The 14,979-nt window shown below is 47.7% G+C and overlaps 1 protein-coding gene across 2 annotated transcripts in view; it reads right to left on the bottom strand.

The window, feature by feature from the left end:
- The window catches only part of LRRC4B (leucine rich repeat containing 4B), a 369,551-nt gene that overhangs the window by 223,677 nt on the left and 130,895 nt on the right, over positions 1 to 14,979 (bottom strand). For both annotated transcript variants that reach the window (XM_088453020.1, XM_088453019.1), the window contains one exon: positions 1,489 to 1,591. The gene's annotated coding sequence lies outside the window, so the exon portion shown is untranslated. The remainder of the gene's footprint in view (positions 1 to 1,488; positions 1,592 to 14,979) is intronic.

Below are 14,979 nucleotides of genomic sequence, written 5' to 3' on the forward strand. Positions count from 1 at the left end.
TCCCAATGTGGCGAGAAGACCAGAGTTGGAGACTCGGTTCTACTCGGAACCCCAAAGTGATCTGAGCTTGGACTCTGCTCGACTCAGAACCCCAACATTCGGGTGTGTTCATTTTTCAGCAACCTCATCTGTCGTTGAAAGAAGGAACTTGTTGGCATTGTGCTACCCTGATAACACCGCACTTTTGATGGCCTAACCCATGTAGCATACTGCTCCATGCTGAAATTGAGGTTTGGTCTCAACAACAAGTTCCTCAAATTAGGCCCTCTTCTGTATGATAACAGCCCACCTGTTGATAAACAGACCTATAGGTTTCATGTCAGAAACATAAGAGAGCAAACTTCAGGAGATGAACTGATGTAAATAGAGTTTATCCCATTACACACCTTAAGAATATGTTTAAACCACACATATTTCCTGTATCTAGTGACCTCCAGGCTAAGAAACCCCTTGTGTCATTTGTATAGCATTCTGCTCAGCTGCTGCTATCTTCCATGCATCCAGGGTCATATACAAGGTATCTCGGCACCCTAGGACAAACTTCAGGCTACTGAACCGGGCTCACCCTCCCCCACCGCCACCATGACCCAATTTCTAGCCCCTCGGGTGAAAGCGAGTAGGCGGCATCTTAGAAGTTCCACAGCCGTCACCTGCATTTAGAGACATACTGTATTTAATATTGTGATAGGCCAACTCTTTGCCCCCACCCCCCCAGATCCCAGCACCCTAGGCAGCTGGCTAAAGTTATCTAATGGTAGAGCCGGCCCTGCATGCATCATCACCATTCTTATGGGGTTGCAGTCATAATACCGACAGAGAAGTGTCGGTATCCTAACCCTGTCGGGATTCTGACCATCGTGATCCCAAATGCCGTCATCCCGTACTGGGCCCACCCTTCTTGTGTGACATGATGGAACTCATACACAAACGGATGAGTTTAAAAGGAACTCTTCTAGATAATGAAATTGAGAATAAACCAAAATATATGACGTTCTAGGCTGTATCTCCCATTCACACCAGTTACTGTACCTGCATGGAAATATCACCACAAGCTCGGTTTTGTGTATTACAGAGCTTTGCAAACAATCTATTGTTTAACCAGTGAGAAAACAATAATTTCTATAAACAGAATTAGGCTGACAAATGTTATTTTTATTCATAATTACCCACAAGCAGAGGATGAAAGTATGGGCTTACTGAAGCACTTAACTCATTTGTTTTTTTCCTAACAATTTATATGTAAATGTCCAACCAAGTAATGGAACAGAGTGAGAATAATGTGTCCTCTGTAGGACGTGCTCAATGCCACGTTAGGGCTATCAGGAATGGATCACAGACACGTCTAATAGCCGTGAGCGGCACATACTGTAACCTTGTGTTTACAGCACAATATGACATTACAGTATGTACAGTAGGATAAGATATAGGGAACGTGCTGGTTGAACAACAGTAACTACAGTACAGGAAAAATAAAAGTAATTTACGAACCATATATACTGCAGGCCCACAATACTTGTCCGCCAAGTGTATGGCGCACAGTCCTTGGAACAGCCCCCGGACGATCAATCTGCCACTGGGATTGGGGATACACCTGAAAATGTGAATAAGTGAAAGTTAAAGCACCTCACAGTCCATTCTAGTAACACACTTACACATCACTGAATTGCAGTTACAATCATAGATACATAGGAAGCTAAAATGTGACACATTTATAAACCCTACTAAAATAATCCCTCATAGACAAGCTAGGCTCCAGCTATAATGACATTACATAGTACTAGTGAGCACAATTGGAAATAATTATCTCTCCTTCATTTTATGGCACTAGCTGTACAATGGAGTCATTGGCACAATATAGCTTTGTGATCAGTGCATAGACACAGATTGATCGGTATGCAGTCGGGATGCCAACCGTCTAAATGCCGACCGTCGGTATACCGACTGTCTAATCCCGGCAAGGGTCTAATGACAGGCATCGAAATCCCGACGCCTGTCATTTTACCTACGCTGGGAGCCCGGTGTCCCGATCGAAGGTAAGCCAGGCGCGGACAGCCGCGGGGGGGAGGGCTAGGCTAGGAGAATGGGGGGTTAGGGTTAGGCACCTCCGGGGGGAGGGTTAGGGTTAGAGGGGTTAGAAAGGTTACCAATACTTACCTTAATTTATGATCGGGATTTTCACCCTTGCCGGAATGCCGCTGTCAGGATGCGGCCAGCGGTACATCATACTAATTCCGATTGAGCCGTCCATTGGCAGATCTCTCTCTGAGTGATAGGGCTATTACTGGACGGTCACTGTGTGGATGCATAGGGGAGTGTCTGTGTAGGCCAACTTCTGTCCTCGTTTGGTGCGTGTGGATGTGATGACAGCCTGTCATTGATGGATCTATTGCACCCAGCATTGGGTGGAAGTCCCAATACTAATAATAATGGCTGTGGACAGGAAAACAGTGGACAGTGCAGCAGTAGACATCGAGACAGACGTCGGGATAGACGTGTGGATACCGGCCTTAGCATAAGGTAGTAAGGTCACGGTGGCCGAGCGGCAAAGCTGCCGCAGATGTATCCAGATCAGAATCAGCCTTTAATGATGCTTTCTTTCAAATATCTATTTTATACTATTATTATCATCATCCTCTATTATCCTCATAGTGTTTATGTTCCTGGTCAGCTGGCACCCTAAAATGAACAGGTGTTGTCAAAGTGTCAGCATATTTCTGAGATCAGACTGTTATCATGTACAGTACAGTCTTAACGTGTTACGAAGTGAAGGGCCTCTCTCTCATGTTACTGCCACAAGCCACCAGTGACCAGACATGGAGATGGTGAGCGGACATGGGAGTCGGCGAGCGGACATGAAGTTAAAGAGCGAACTAGCGTTGGGGTGTGGACATAGAGATGGTGAGCGGACCTGATGTCAGTGAGCAGACAATGAGATTGTGAGCAGACATGGAGACAGTAACCGGACCTGGTGTTGGTGAGCAGACGTGGAAACAGTGAGTGGACCTGGTGTTGGTGAATGGACATGGAGCTGACCTGGTGTTGGTGAGTGGACATGGAGATAGTGAGCAGTCCTGGTGTTGGTGAGTGGACATGGAGATAGTGAGCAGTCCTGGTGTTGGTGAGTGAACATGGAGACAGGGAGCTGACCTGCTGTTGGTGTTAGACATAGAGATGGTGAGCGGACCTGATGCCAGTGAGCAGACAATGAGATTGTGAGCAGACATGGAGACAGTGAGTGGACCTGGTATTGGTGAATTAACATGGAAACAGTGAGTGGACCTGGTGTTGGTGAGTGGACATGGAGACAGGGAGCTGACCTGGTGTTGGTGAGTGGACATGGAGATAGTGAGCAGTCCTGGTGTTGGTGAGTGGACATGGAGATAGTGAGCAGTCCTGGTGTTGGTGAGTGGACATGGAGATAGTGAGCAGTAGTGGTGTTGGTGAGTGGACATGGAGATAGTGAGCAGTCCTGGTGTTGGTGAGTGGACATGGAGATAGTGAGCAGTCCTGGTGTTGGTGAGTGGACATGGAGACAGGGAGCTGACCTGCTGTTGGTGTTAGACATGGAGATGGTGAACGGACCTGATGCCAGTGAGCAGACAATGAGATTGTGAGCAGACATGGAGACAGTGAGTGGACCTGGTATTGGTGAATTGACATGGATACAGTGAGTGGACGTGGTGTTGGTGAGTGGACATGGAGACAGGGAGCAGTCGTGGTGTTGGTGAGTGGACATGGAGATAGTGAGCAGTAGTGGTGTTGGTGAGTGGACATGGAGATAGTGAGCAGTCCTGGTGTTGGTGAGTGGACATGGAGACAGGGAGCTGACCTGCTGTTGGTGTTAGACATGCAGATGGTGAACGGACCTGATGCCAGTGAGCAGACAATGAGATTGTGAGCAGACATGGAGACAGTGGGTGGACCTGGTATTGGTGAATTGACATGGATACAGTGAGTGGACCTGGTGTTGGTGAGTGGACATGGAGACAGGGAGCTGACCTGCTGTTGGTGAGGGGACATGGAGATGGTGAGCGGACCTGATGACAGTGAGCAGACAGTGAGATTGTGAGCAGACATGGAGACAGTGAGTGGACCTGGTGTTGGTGAGTGGACATGGAGCAAGTGAGCAGACCTGGTGTAGTATCTGTGAGCAAACAAGGAGATAGGGAGAGAACCTGGGAGCAATTTCACTCCCATGCATTACCGGATTATCATTCCAACCTACTGTACCAACTAGTTGGTTGGTTGGTGGTAAGATGGTCTGGTGTATGGCCAGCATAAAGGTGCCTTGAGTACAGGGCTTGGAAACTTTCTGTCATAATGGTTAGGATCAATGCAGCAAACTGGTGATAATGGCATAAGTCCCACCTGATAACAATAATTCCTAGCTGTGCCCACCAGCTGTATACCAAACAAACATATATGATACCAGCATTTGTCCCCAACCTTACCTGGGGTATTGTTATCTCTCCCCCACTTACTCCATTGCTCTGTTTGCATGCTATTTCTTCCCCGGGTTGGGTATGTGATGCCGAAGCTTGGGATCCCGGTTGTCAGTATCCCGACGCTGGCATTCCGACGGGGTATCCTAACCCTCCCCCTCTTCCTACCCTAACACTCCCTCCCTGGTGCCTACACCTAACCTGCCCCCCGCACCCTAAACCTAACTCTCTCCCCCTTAGTGCCAAATCCTCCCCCTAAAGACTAACCTTAACCCTTCCCCTAATCCCAGTACTTATGCTGGCGCCCGGGATTCTAAACACCATCATCCCAACTGTCGGGATTATGACCAGATCACCTCCCCCCCCTCCCCATATCTCATTGCTTTACCTGACAGTCTTTCCATTTTTCTCTGATATCTTTCTCTCCTGCTACATGGTCTCTAAAAAGCACCTTTCTGCCCCTCCTCTGTTACGCTGTCTCCCCTTGCACCCCGTCCCTGTTACTCTTCCGCCTTTCTTTGTCCTGCCTGTCCCTCAGTCTCTGTTCTGCCTCTCTGTCGCTCTACAGGCAGAGAGAGACCGCCGCTGCTCAGCGGCAGCAGCCTCCCTGGACCCCCTGCGGCCCTGCACACAGCAGCGTGTGCTGGGCTAGGAAGAGAGGTTGCTACTGCTGACAAGAAAGAAGTGTTACAGGGTTGGGGCAGACACGGGCTCCCACGGGGCCCCTCCAACAAGCCCAGGTCATTTTTACCCCCTCTTTTAGATAACTGTTGCTGGCTATCAGCCAATAATCCTAGACACTCCCCAGCCAGTGCAACAAAGCTGAAGTACAAACTGGCAGGTAAGAGCAATCGAGCCATCCGAATTCTGCACTGTGAGAGTGGGCTCTCATGCGAAGAATCAGGCGAGACGGGGAGATAACAGGCATCCTGGGACAGCAGCAGATGGCGGAGGGACTCTTTAAGGATCTGGAAGCCCCTTGCTCTGCAATGAGGGTAACCAGGAGGCCGACTGTGGTAGGATGGGTCCAGTGCAGGGAAATGGCTTGAAAAGCACCTATTGTTCTATAAAACGACAGTGTGCAAGCAGAGGTGCAGCATGTGGCCAGGGTGCCCGGAGCACGAGCATGCAACCGCACCCCCCCACCCCCAAAAAAACCAACAACCCAGTATGTGCTATATAATATAATTACTGCATAATATATATATTATATATACACACACACACACATACATACATACATGGCAGGGTCACACACACATACATACATACAGGCAGGCGGGGTCACACGTACAAACATACATAAAGCAGGCAGGGTTACACATAGTCATACACACATACAGACGGGGTCACATATTCATAGTTACATATATACATACACATATACATTCATACATACAGGGTCACACATACACACATGCAGGCATGGTCACACATACATACAGTACATACATACACACATGCAGGCATGGTCACACATACATACAGTACATACATACACACATGCAGGCATGGTCACACATATATACATACATACATACAGGGAGGGTGATAGACATAACTGGGATATAACCTCTCTTACCTTAATGTGGATCCTGCAGCTTCTTGACTTCTTCCTCGACGACATGCTGCTGTAGCCCCGCCCCCTGCAGGGGTCAGATGAACATGTGCTGAGCTCCACCAATCAGGGCTCACCACAAGCTCCTCTGAACACGGAGTCTCACTAGAGCAGCAGGAAGGCAGGACGGGAGCTGCTCCTGCTGCTGCGGACCCGGCAGGCTGTCAGCTACTTGACAGCTGCTCGACGGGCGCTCCGTCGTTAGGGGTCTCGTAGCAGACGGGGCGAGCTGTCGATGTTGAGTGACAACTCGCCAGGTTTGCTGGGCGGGCCAGGGGCGTGCCCAGCCAAACGGAGGCGTTCCAGTCGGAACGCTTGCCGTTTGGGGGCGGCCCCACTGACATCATTGCTGATGTCAGTGGGGAGCTTCCTGCTCGAACAGAGCAGGAAGCTCCCTGGGGGTTACGAGTGCCCAGACCCTACCCTACCCTAGGGTTTGGTCATAAGCCCCGATGGTGGCGATGGTCTTGACCATCGCGACCATCACCCATGTTGGTCATTAGAGCTGTGAGTGTTAACCCACAGCTTAACAATCGACAAGGAGGTGGTCGTTTAGGATGCAAGCGGCCGCCCAGATTCAGAGCGACTGCTTGCATCTAACGACCGCCTCTGAATAAGGCCCCATATACCCTATCACATGTACTCATGTCAGAAGCCGATGTACCTAGAGTACTAGTATGTTTTTGGATTGTGGGAGGACATCGGAGCACTAGGAGGACACCCCAATACACAGGGAAAACATACAAACTTCACGCATGTAGGGCCTGGACAAGAACAGACCCAATGGTGCCATTCTTGCATTCATCTAATTTATCATACTTCTGTGCTTAGAATATAACTGGTGGTAAGCATTAGTGGCGCTGTAAAGGGGGTACAGTATAAAGTAGGAGTACACAATCATAAATACAATCTTAAATTTCGCAACACCCTCCATCCACATGGCCCATTATACTGTACATACATCAACAGATGTAACAGTAATAATTACCTACAGCTTTATTATATCATCTGTGTTGTGAGATGTCGATCTTTGGTCAATTACAGCTATTGGCTACCATGCCGCTTGCAACCTACGGAACACTCAACCAAAGAACTAATAATCTATAAGCCTGCCCTCAGCTATACGTCTACCCGCACAAGAGGTATGTCGTGTGTTAGCATCTTGTATGTTCCATGTTATTATTAATGTATGGTGGGTCGATCCAGAAGGAACAGTGTTGGAGGAACAGAAATTGCAGCCAGGTATAAAGGGAGTTTATCCATCTATATCCACCAAGTTCATGGAAAATGGGGATGCCATTCTGGTAGTTTTCATTCTAGAACCCTGCTCCGGGCACAGCACGTGCAGTTCCTCTTTCCTGCTTGAGGTGTCACTCTCTGCACTGGTGCTTCTAGCACACTCAGCTGGCACAACAAACTTCTGATATACACACCAGAGTGTGCTAGAAGCACCAGAGCAGAAAGCGACACCCCAGGCAGGAAATAGGAACTGCACGGGTTTGTTACGTGCAGGGTACTAGAATGAAGACACCTTCTGGCACTCCTATCCTCACAGGTACAGGCACAGTGTACTGTGTGCAACAAAGTGATAGACATGATGTTTTATGTGCATTGAGTTGCACTCACCTTAGATATGCGGTAATTGCGCGTTGCACAATACCTCATTGTCAGTTGGTGTTTTAGAGCACACCTTGCAGGGCCCATTGTTGTATTCGGTTTCCATACATACAGTACAAAGTAATTTTAACAGATCACACTGATGATTTTAGCTGTTTTTAAAGACTTTTTATCAATTTAAAAACAAATGTAAGCTCAGATCCAAAACCCAAACCAAAAGATATGGCAATGAATCCAGATCCACAACTAAAACACGTGGGGCAGCGCGCATCTCTACTGTACACTCTAGAGATTTGGATCAGTTACAGTAGGGTAACATGGGTGCTCTATCCAGACACCTCAGTAATTGCACAATCACACATTGTAGTAGTCACTAAGGGGGCGATTCAATTCAACGTGAATTGAATAGTACCGGGAGCGAGCTCCTGGAGCTATTCAATTCAGTGTGCTGTGTGGTCGGAGAATGCCGGTTATCGCGTTCATCGGGCCTTAACAAGGGTGTTAAGGCGCGGTAACCGGCGTTCTCTGACCAAAGTGCCGGGCGCGCGGCTGTTAGCGCCACACTATGCAGAAAAACAGCCGCGCACCCGGCACTTTGGTCGGATTTCTCTTCGCATCCCCAGGGGAGTGCGAGAAGAAATCCTTAGTGTGCCCAAACAGCGCGGTGTATTGAATAGCTTTGGGAGTCCCTCCCGTCGCTATTCAATAGCGCGTTGAATTGAATCACCTCCTAAAAGAGCAAAGAATTATTTATTCACTGAAACTCTTTGGGCGGGATGTACTAAGCATCTCATCCACGATGCGGTACATCCAGCCTCTCTTCAGGTACATTGCGCGGTTGATCATCATAGACTTCTATTGGGTAACGCCACCTAAAGATGGTGGTACCCACAGGGACAAAGCACCGGAATGCATATGGGGCATGTGGTAAAATGTCCGAAAACTGCATTTTCGGGGGTTTTACCGCATTTTCTCCTTTAGTACATCCCACCCTTTAACCTTACAGAATCCCCATGGATTAAAGGTCCTTAGTACTTAGTATCTATAACTATACATATACAGTATGTATACAGTATATATAAAGATGATATATATATATATATATATATATATATATATATATAACAAATCTCAAGCTTAGGTTTCCTTGCTACACACTAATGTGAAACCATAGTTAACCTCCTTGTAGTAAATGCTACTTTTGTTCTACTCCACCACCCTTTCCCAGCCCTTATATTTTAGTAATCTCATATACCTCACACCTTAATCTTACCCATACTTGCCTACATTCAGCTCCCTCCTTCCTGGAGCTGAATGCCTGCAAACAGTGGCGGTGTGGGCGGGCAATGGGTCCGTGTCAATGCCGAAAATAAAGACATTGTGAAGCAGGGGGCGGAGCCGCGATGACGAGATTCAGCGCAAACCGCGTCATCGAGCCCCTCGCTGCAGGGGTTTCTAGTAGGTAGTCGAGGGGGGGGGGCAGGCAGCAGCCAGGAGGCTTGCCTGCCTTTCCGGGGGGTCGGGGGCGGGTAGGCAAGCCTGATCTTACCTACCCTTATATAATAAACTGTCTTTTCTCTCCTCCTCATAAATGGTATACATTGAATTACTTGTAACAGAGTTGAACCTTATAATGGTACTAGTTCCAAAAAACACTGGTAAAATAAATGGTATTCCTTTTTTAGAGTCTTAGGGGTAAATTTACTAAAGCGACAGTTTTTAGCAAACAATCAGATTCTACTTAACATTTAACTAGCACCTTTTAGAAGAAAATAGCTAGAATCTGATTGGTTGCTATGGGCAACATCTCTTCTAAAAACTCTCACTTTAGTAAATTTACCCCTAAAAGGTATAAACTTTGGTGGCCAAATATAATGTTGGTGCACTTCTCATATCGTTTAATGTGCGGTCCGGTTCTCCAGAAATCTGAATCCACCCGAATTTTGTGAATCTGGGTAAATCACAGTCGCGGTTCTGATCTTTTCATAGTTCAGAATTTGGGTTTAGTGGACGGACACATAGTTATCGCAGTTGTAATCGGTGCTGCGCATCCGTCGCTTTTGTGAACGTAACAGCGTATATGCAGCACTGATTACAGATGTGGTAAGTTAAGTCAGGGAAAAGTATCTATTTTCTGAAAAGCTGTCATCGCAAAAATGTCAGCTTTTCGGAATAGATACTTATGGAGAGGAGGAATGATGAATTCCTCCGGTAATTAGGTAGAACTCCGGGCCTGATTCAGACCCGGTCGCAAGGCTGCATTCGCACGCAGCCAACTGATGTTTGCAATCTGCGCATGCGTACAAGACGCAGTGCGCGTGCGCGAACCAGTCACTGTGATCGGCAAGCGATCACACCCAGCACACAGACACTCCGTAAGCATGAGTAACAGGACATGCCCTTTGTGGGTGATGACTGGGGGTGGTCGGTGGTAACGGGGGTGTAGTGGTGCGAGCGCAGGCGTGTCTGTGCATTGGAACGCCATTTTAGGGGCGTGCATAATTAAGACACATCGTCAGCATACACGTCACATGGCTGAATTACACACAGCCGCACTCGCCGTGCTTGCTGTAGGGTATGGTCAGCCACTAGTGGTGCGTATGGGTCCGATGTCAGACGATGTTACCGATTGTTTAATACACTTCCTGGAGATGACATATATGTTACCAAGGGAAAGTGGACGTCTTGTGTCAGGCTGGTGGGCGTCTAATTTCATACTGCGATTGCACGGCAAAACATAGCGGGTGTGCTAATGTCATGCTAGCGATCGCAGAATTTGCAAACCTTGGTTGCGGACGGCTGTGTGCGAACGCAGCCCTGCGACCGGGTCTGAATCAGGCCCTCCATGCAAGTTCTAAACCTAATTACCTCCATTGATATTTTACTACTGATAAATAGGCCCCTATATATCTTATTGCACATTGTACTTACTGCTATGTCCTTGGCTGTATGTCCTGGGATAGTCCAGATAAAGTCATTGAAAGGGGCTAAATAATCTGGACTCAGACGTCTTAATTAATAATGTAAAGGTGAACTAAGGGAGAATTGTCTGCTCTCTGAGGAAGTGCAATGTATCTCGGTCTCTATTTCCTTGTGAACAGATCAATTTGAGATCCTATGAGCTGACCTTTCAATGAACTTAGGACCTGATTCATTACAGATCGCTTTTGCTACAGAGTGCGAAGATGGGCGATTGTTGTCCACTGCGATTACGGAGACCACGCAGAGCCACTGATGAGTGATTGACGGGCAGTGAGCGTTTGGGGGTAGTGACGGGGGCTGTTTGGAGAAACGCAGGCGTGCCTGACTGTTCGAACACCGTTACATGGGCGCACGTAAATTAGCCATTGTGATTGCAACGGGATTAGCAATTTCTAAGTAAGGTCAGGGCTGCTGTAATTCTGCATGAGGGGACGATGGTACTAGATGTTATCAATGTTTATGGAGGATTGCAAGGTATTACGGATGTGATATAGCGGTAGTGGGAGGCGGTGGGCGTTTCTATGCTGGCAGTGTGACGGCATTGCTATAGCAATTATTAGCATATTTTCGCAGCAGACCTGCGTGCGATTACGGAGCTGTGATTGCAGTAATGATCCTCAATTAATCAGGCCCCCAGAGCCACCTAAACCTTAGTGCACCTTACTATTATGTCATCTGTTTATGCTGACTCAGGGAATATTGAGTTATTGAAATGCTGACTGTAGGTCATCCTGGCTAATATTCGCTTGTGAAGGGCAGAATCTGTTATAGCAAACCAGCGCCGGTAACATTAATTATTACCAATCTCTCACTACTTACAGCTGTGTCCTCTTGTGTCATTGCCGCTTGCGCTGCAAATGTACGCAGGCGTCGTGTCATGTGATTTGCTGTGGCTGCGTGAGCCACGGTACACCATGGACGTGCAGTGTTCGCACCAGGCACCACTACATCCACGCTTGGTGCATATGAGAAAAATGCGGTCAAACCTCCGAAAACTGCATTTTGCTGCATCCCGCTATTAATCAGGTACCCGACTCCCACACTTTTTTTACTTCATTGCGGCGGGCTCTCTTTTTATGTCCCCCTGGTGCACTGGCTCCTTTCTCCCGCTCTGCCCACGAGGAAGCCCTGACATGGAGCGTGGGATTCCTACAGTTTCCATATGCTGCAACCGGGCTTCTGGCAACTTCTTAGGGAGAGATTTATCAAAGCTCGCAAGAGATAAAGTGAAGAGAGAAGAAAAGGGTCTATTCACTAAGCCTTGCAGAGAGATAAAGTACCAACCAATCAGCTCCTAGCTGTCACTTTTCAAACACAGCCGGTAACGTGACAGTTAGGAACTGATTGACTGGGAATCCATCTCTCCCCATTTTATCTCTTTGCATGCTTTAAATCTTTCCCTTAGGGGTTTTGGGCATGATTCAGAGCCGCTCGCTCACGCTGTGCGTTCGCAAGCGGCCTGATGTTCTGTGTACGCGCATGCACATGCTTCATTCTGTGCGTGCGCGAACTACATACTGCGATCGCATCCCACTCACTCGCCCAGCAGAGGCAGCCCAGGGAAATGAGTGACAGGAGAGGCCGCTTGTGGGTGGTAACAGGGGCAGGACACTAATAACGGAGATGCGAATGCAGGCGTGCCCGGGTGTTTCAACACAGTTTCAGAGACGTGCATAATTAACAGGCAGCATCATAGTACACGTCACATGCCTTTTTTTTTTTACACTGATTTCCTTGCAGTGCTTGCGGTAGAGTAAGGCAACCACAAGCGCTGCGTTCACATCCGATGGTGCTCGATGTACAAATATTTTAATACACTTCCTGGAGATGACGTGGTGCTGGTGGGCAGCTCTGCCTGTGCGATTGGGCGTTCCGCATACACAAAGTAGCCGCTCGTTAAGACATGGTGGGCGTGCTTATGCCTTGGCGAGCGATCGCCTCCCGTGGCGTCACTTTGAAAAATTTGCATACACATCCAGCGAGTGAACGGGTCTGAATCAGGCCCTATGTACTAAGCCTTGGAGAGAGATAAAGTGGACTGAGATAAAGTACTAACCAATCAGCTCCTGTCACTTCACAGGCTGTGTTTGCAAAATGACAGTTTGGAGCTGATTGGTTGGTACTTTGCCTTTGTCCATTTTATCTCTTTCCAAGGCTTAAGGTAAATATACTAAGAATCGTGTTTGATCGAGATTTGCCAATTAGAAATTTGCATCGCTGAAACTCGGGTGATTTTAGGCTTCTCAAACACGCAAATTTACTAAGAAGCGTGTTTAGTTGAGATGGAGTTTTCTGATAGTGTATCAGATGGAGATTACTCACCCATGTTTGCAGTGTCTGACCACAGCCAAACTCTCCTGAACAAGCAGCCTGCACATATCAGTGAGATATGTGAAGCCTGCTTGTGTGTTATACCTGTGAAAAAAGGGTTAATTAAAAAAAATATATATGTCAGAGCCCCCCCAAAAAAGCATAACCAGCACCGGGCGCCTCAGCCAGACCTGGTTCCTAAAAATACAGGGAAGAAAACGTGTAGGGTTCCCCCCGTATTTTAGGAACCAGCACAGGGCTGCTGAGCCTGTCCAGATTTTAAAAATGGGGGAGGTGGGGGGAACTGCGAAGAGGTCCCCAAATTTTTAAAACCATCACTGGGCTCAAATCCAGCCTGGGTGTAATGCCGCAGCCAGGGGACCCTTTCACCGGGTCACCCTGGCCAAAGCATTATCACCCCAAGCCGGTCAGCCCAAGCCGAGGATCTCAGGGGAGGTGGGGACTCCCTCAATATAAAAGCAAAACGAAAAAACGAGTGACCCGTTCCACCTCGGACAAGTATAGGTAAATGTGTTATCACATAGACCTATACAACGCGGAATGACAGAAGGTGCAAGTCTTCTGAAATTCTCACGGTCCCGTAAGCCTATCAGAGGCCGCGTTACATGTAGCGGCCGTTGATTGGCTGTGACCCACGTCCCTGTCATTCTACAGCATGTTCCGGCTAATTAAGCACGGTGTAGCTCATAGGCTGCAACGGCTAACGCCATCTTCAGATGGCGTCAGCTGCGGGAGCCAATATGTTGGCAAATTTGGCAACATCGCACCATAGACACCTATGTGGGAATGCGGATGCCTGTGGGAATAGAGTTGCTGCGGTCCCTCCTTCATACATCCGGGGGAGACATAATATTTGAGGTTAACCCCCTAAAATACATTATACTTCAAATATACAATGATAAATGGGCCCCTGAAACGCACAGCAATGTGCAAACCTTGCTCCGAAAAACGCGCAGTTTCTAAAAATTCAGAGACCCGTCCACAAAGAGGACTTACTGTATGCGCAGCCACTGAGTATGTGGAAAACCACCATAAAAAGTGTAAATATATCTCACCCTAACAGGAATAGCAATATAATACTGCTACAAGAGAAACAGGGCTTTTTTTTTTTTTTATTAATTTTATTCATTAATTAATGATTTTTTTTTTTTTATTAATAGTCACAACATAAAACAGGTTTCTCACGGTCACTAGAGTTTTCTTTGGTGCTGATAGTTATACATTTTCTTTGTGTTCTAATTAAATGACACATTCAAAAATATTTCGCTGCTACTGTATGACCACTAGAGGGGGACACATTCACACAGCAAGGTTTAGAAATGAACAGCATCATGAGCAGAATCCCTGGAGCATAGAAGACTTCTGCAAGGATGTCTTGTGTCCTCTGTAGAAACGAGGCCTCAATGTGCGCTCTTGTTGCTGTTTCCAGTTGTTAATGGAAGGTTTTGCATTGCTATTTCTGGATGCATTGTTAGTATGTCAGTTATTCAGCTTACGATGTCTAGGGTGAAAACACAGCCGCTGCTTGGTATCGCACACCAGAGGCAGTCAAGGGGTTAATGCATGGTAAAAGATTTGTGTGGGGTGCCTCCCTATCACGTGCTATTAAAGAGTTTAGGGGCAGCCCAAGTTCGGAAGGCTCTAGGGTTGTCACACACTGATGGGTGCTGGAGGGGATGGAGCAGGTACTAATTGCCCTGGCCTGGGCTTGTTGGACGTGCCCAGGTCAGCTACTGAGGGGGACATTGGCACTGTTCACAGCTCCACGACAAGGTCCTGGGTCATCTGCTGAGGGGGATTTGGCCATGCCCAAGGGCACTGAGAAGGGGAAAGGGGGAGCGGGTACTAATTACCCAGGTGCAGGCTTGTTGGAGGGGTCAGAGTTAGTTGCTGAGGGGGATTTGGCCATGCCCAAGGGCACTGAGAAGGGGAAAGGGGGAGCGGGTACTAATTACCCAGGTGCAGGCTTGTTGGAGGGGTCAGAGTTAG

Source organism: Taudactylus pleione, unplaced genomic scaffold (assembly GCF_031769625.1).
Source record: "Taudactylus pleione unplaced genomic scaffold, aTauple2 ptg000563l, whole genome shotgun sequence".
Taxonomy (NCBI): Eukaryota; Metazoa; Chordata; class Amphibia; order Anura; family Myobatrachidae; genus Taudactylus; species Taudactylus pleione.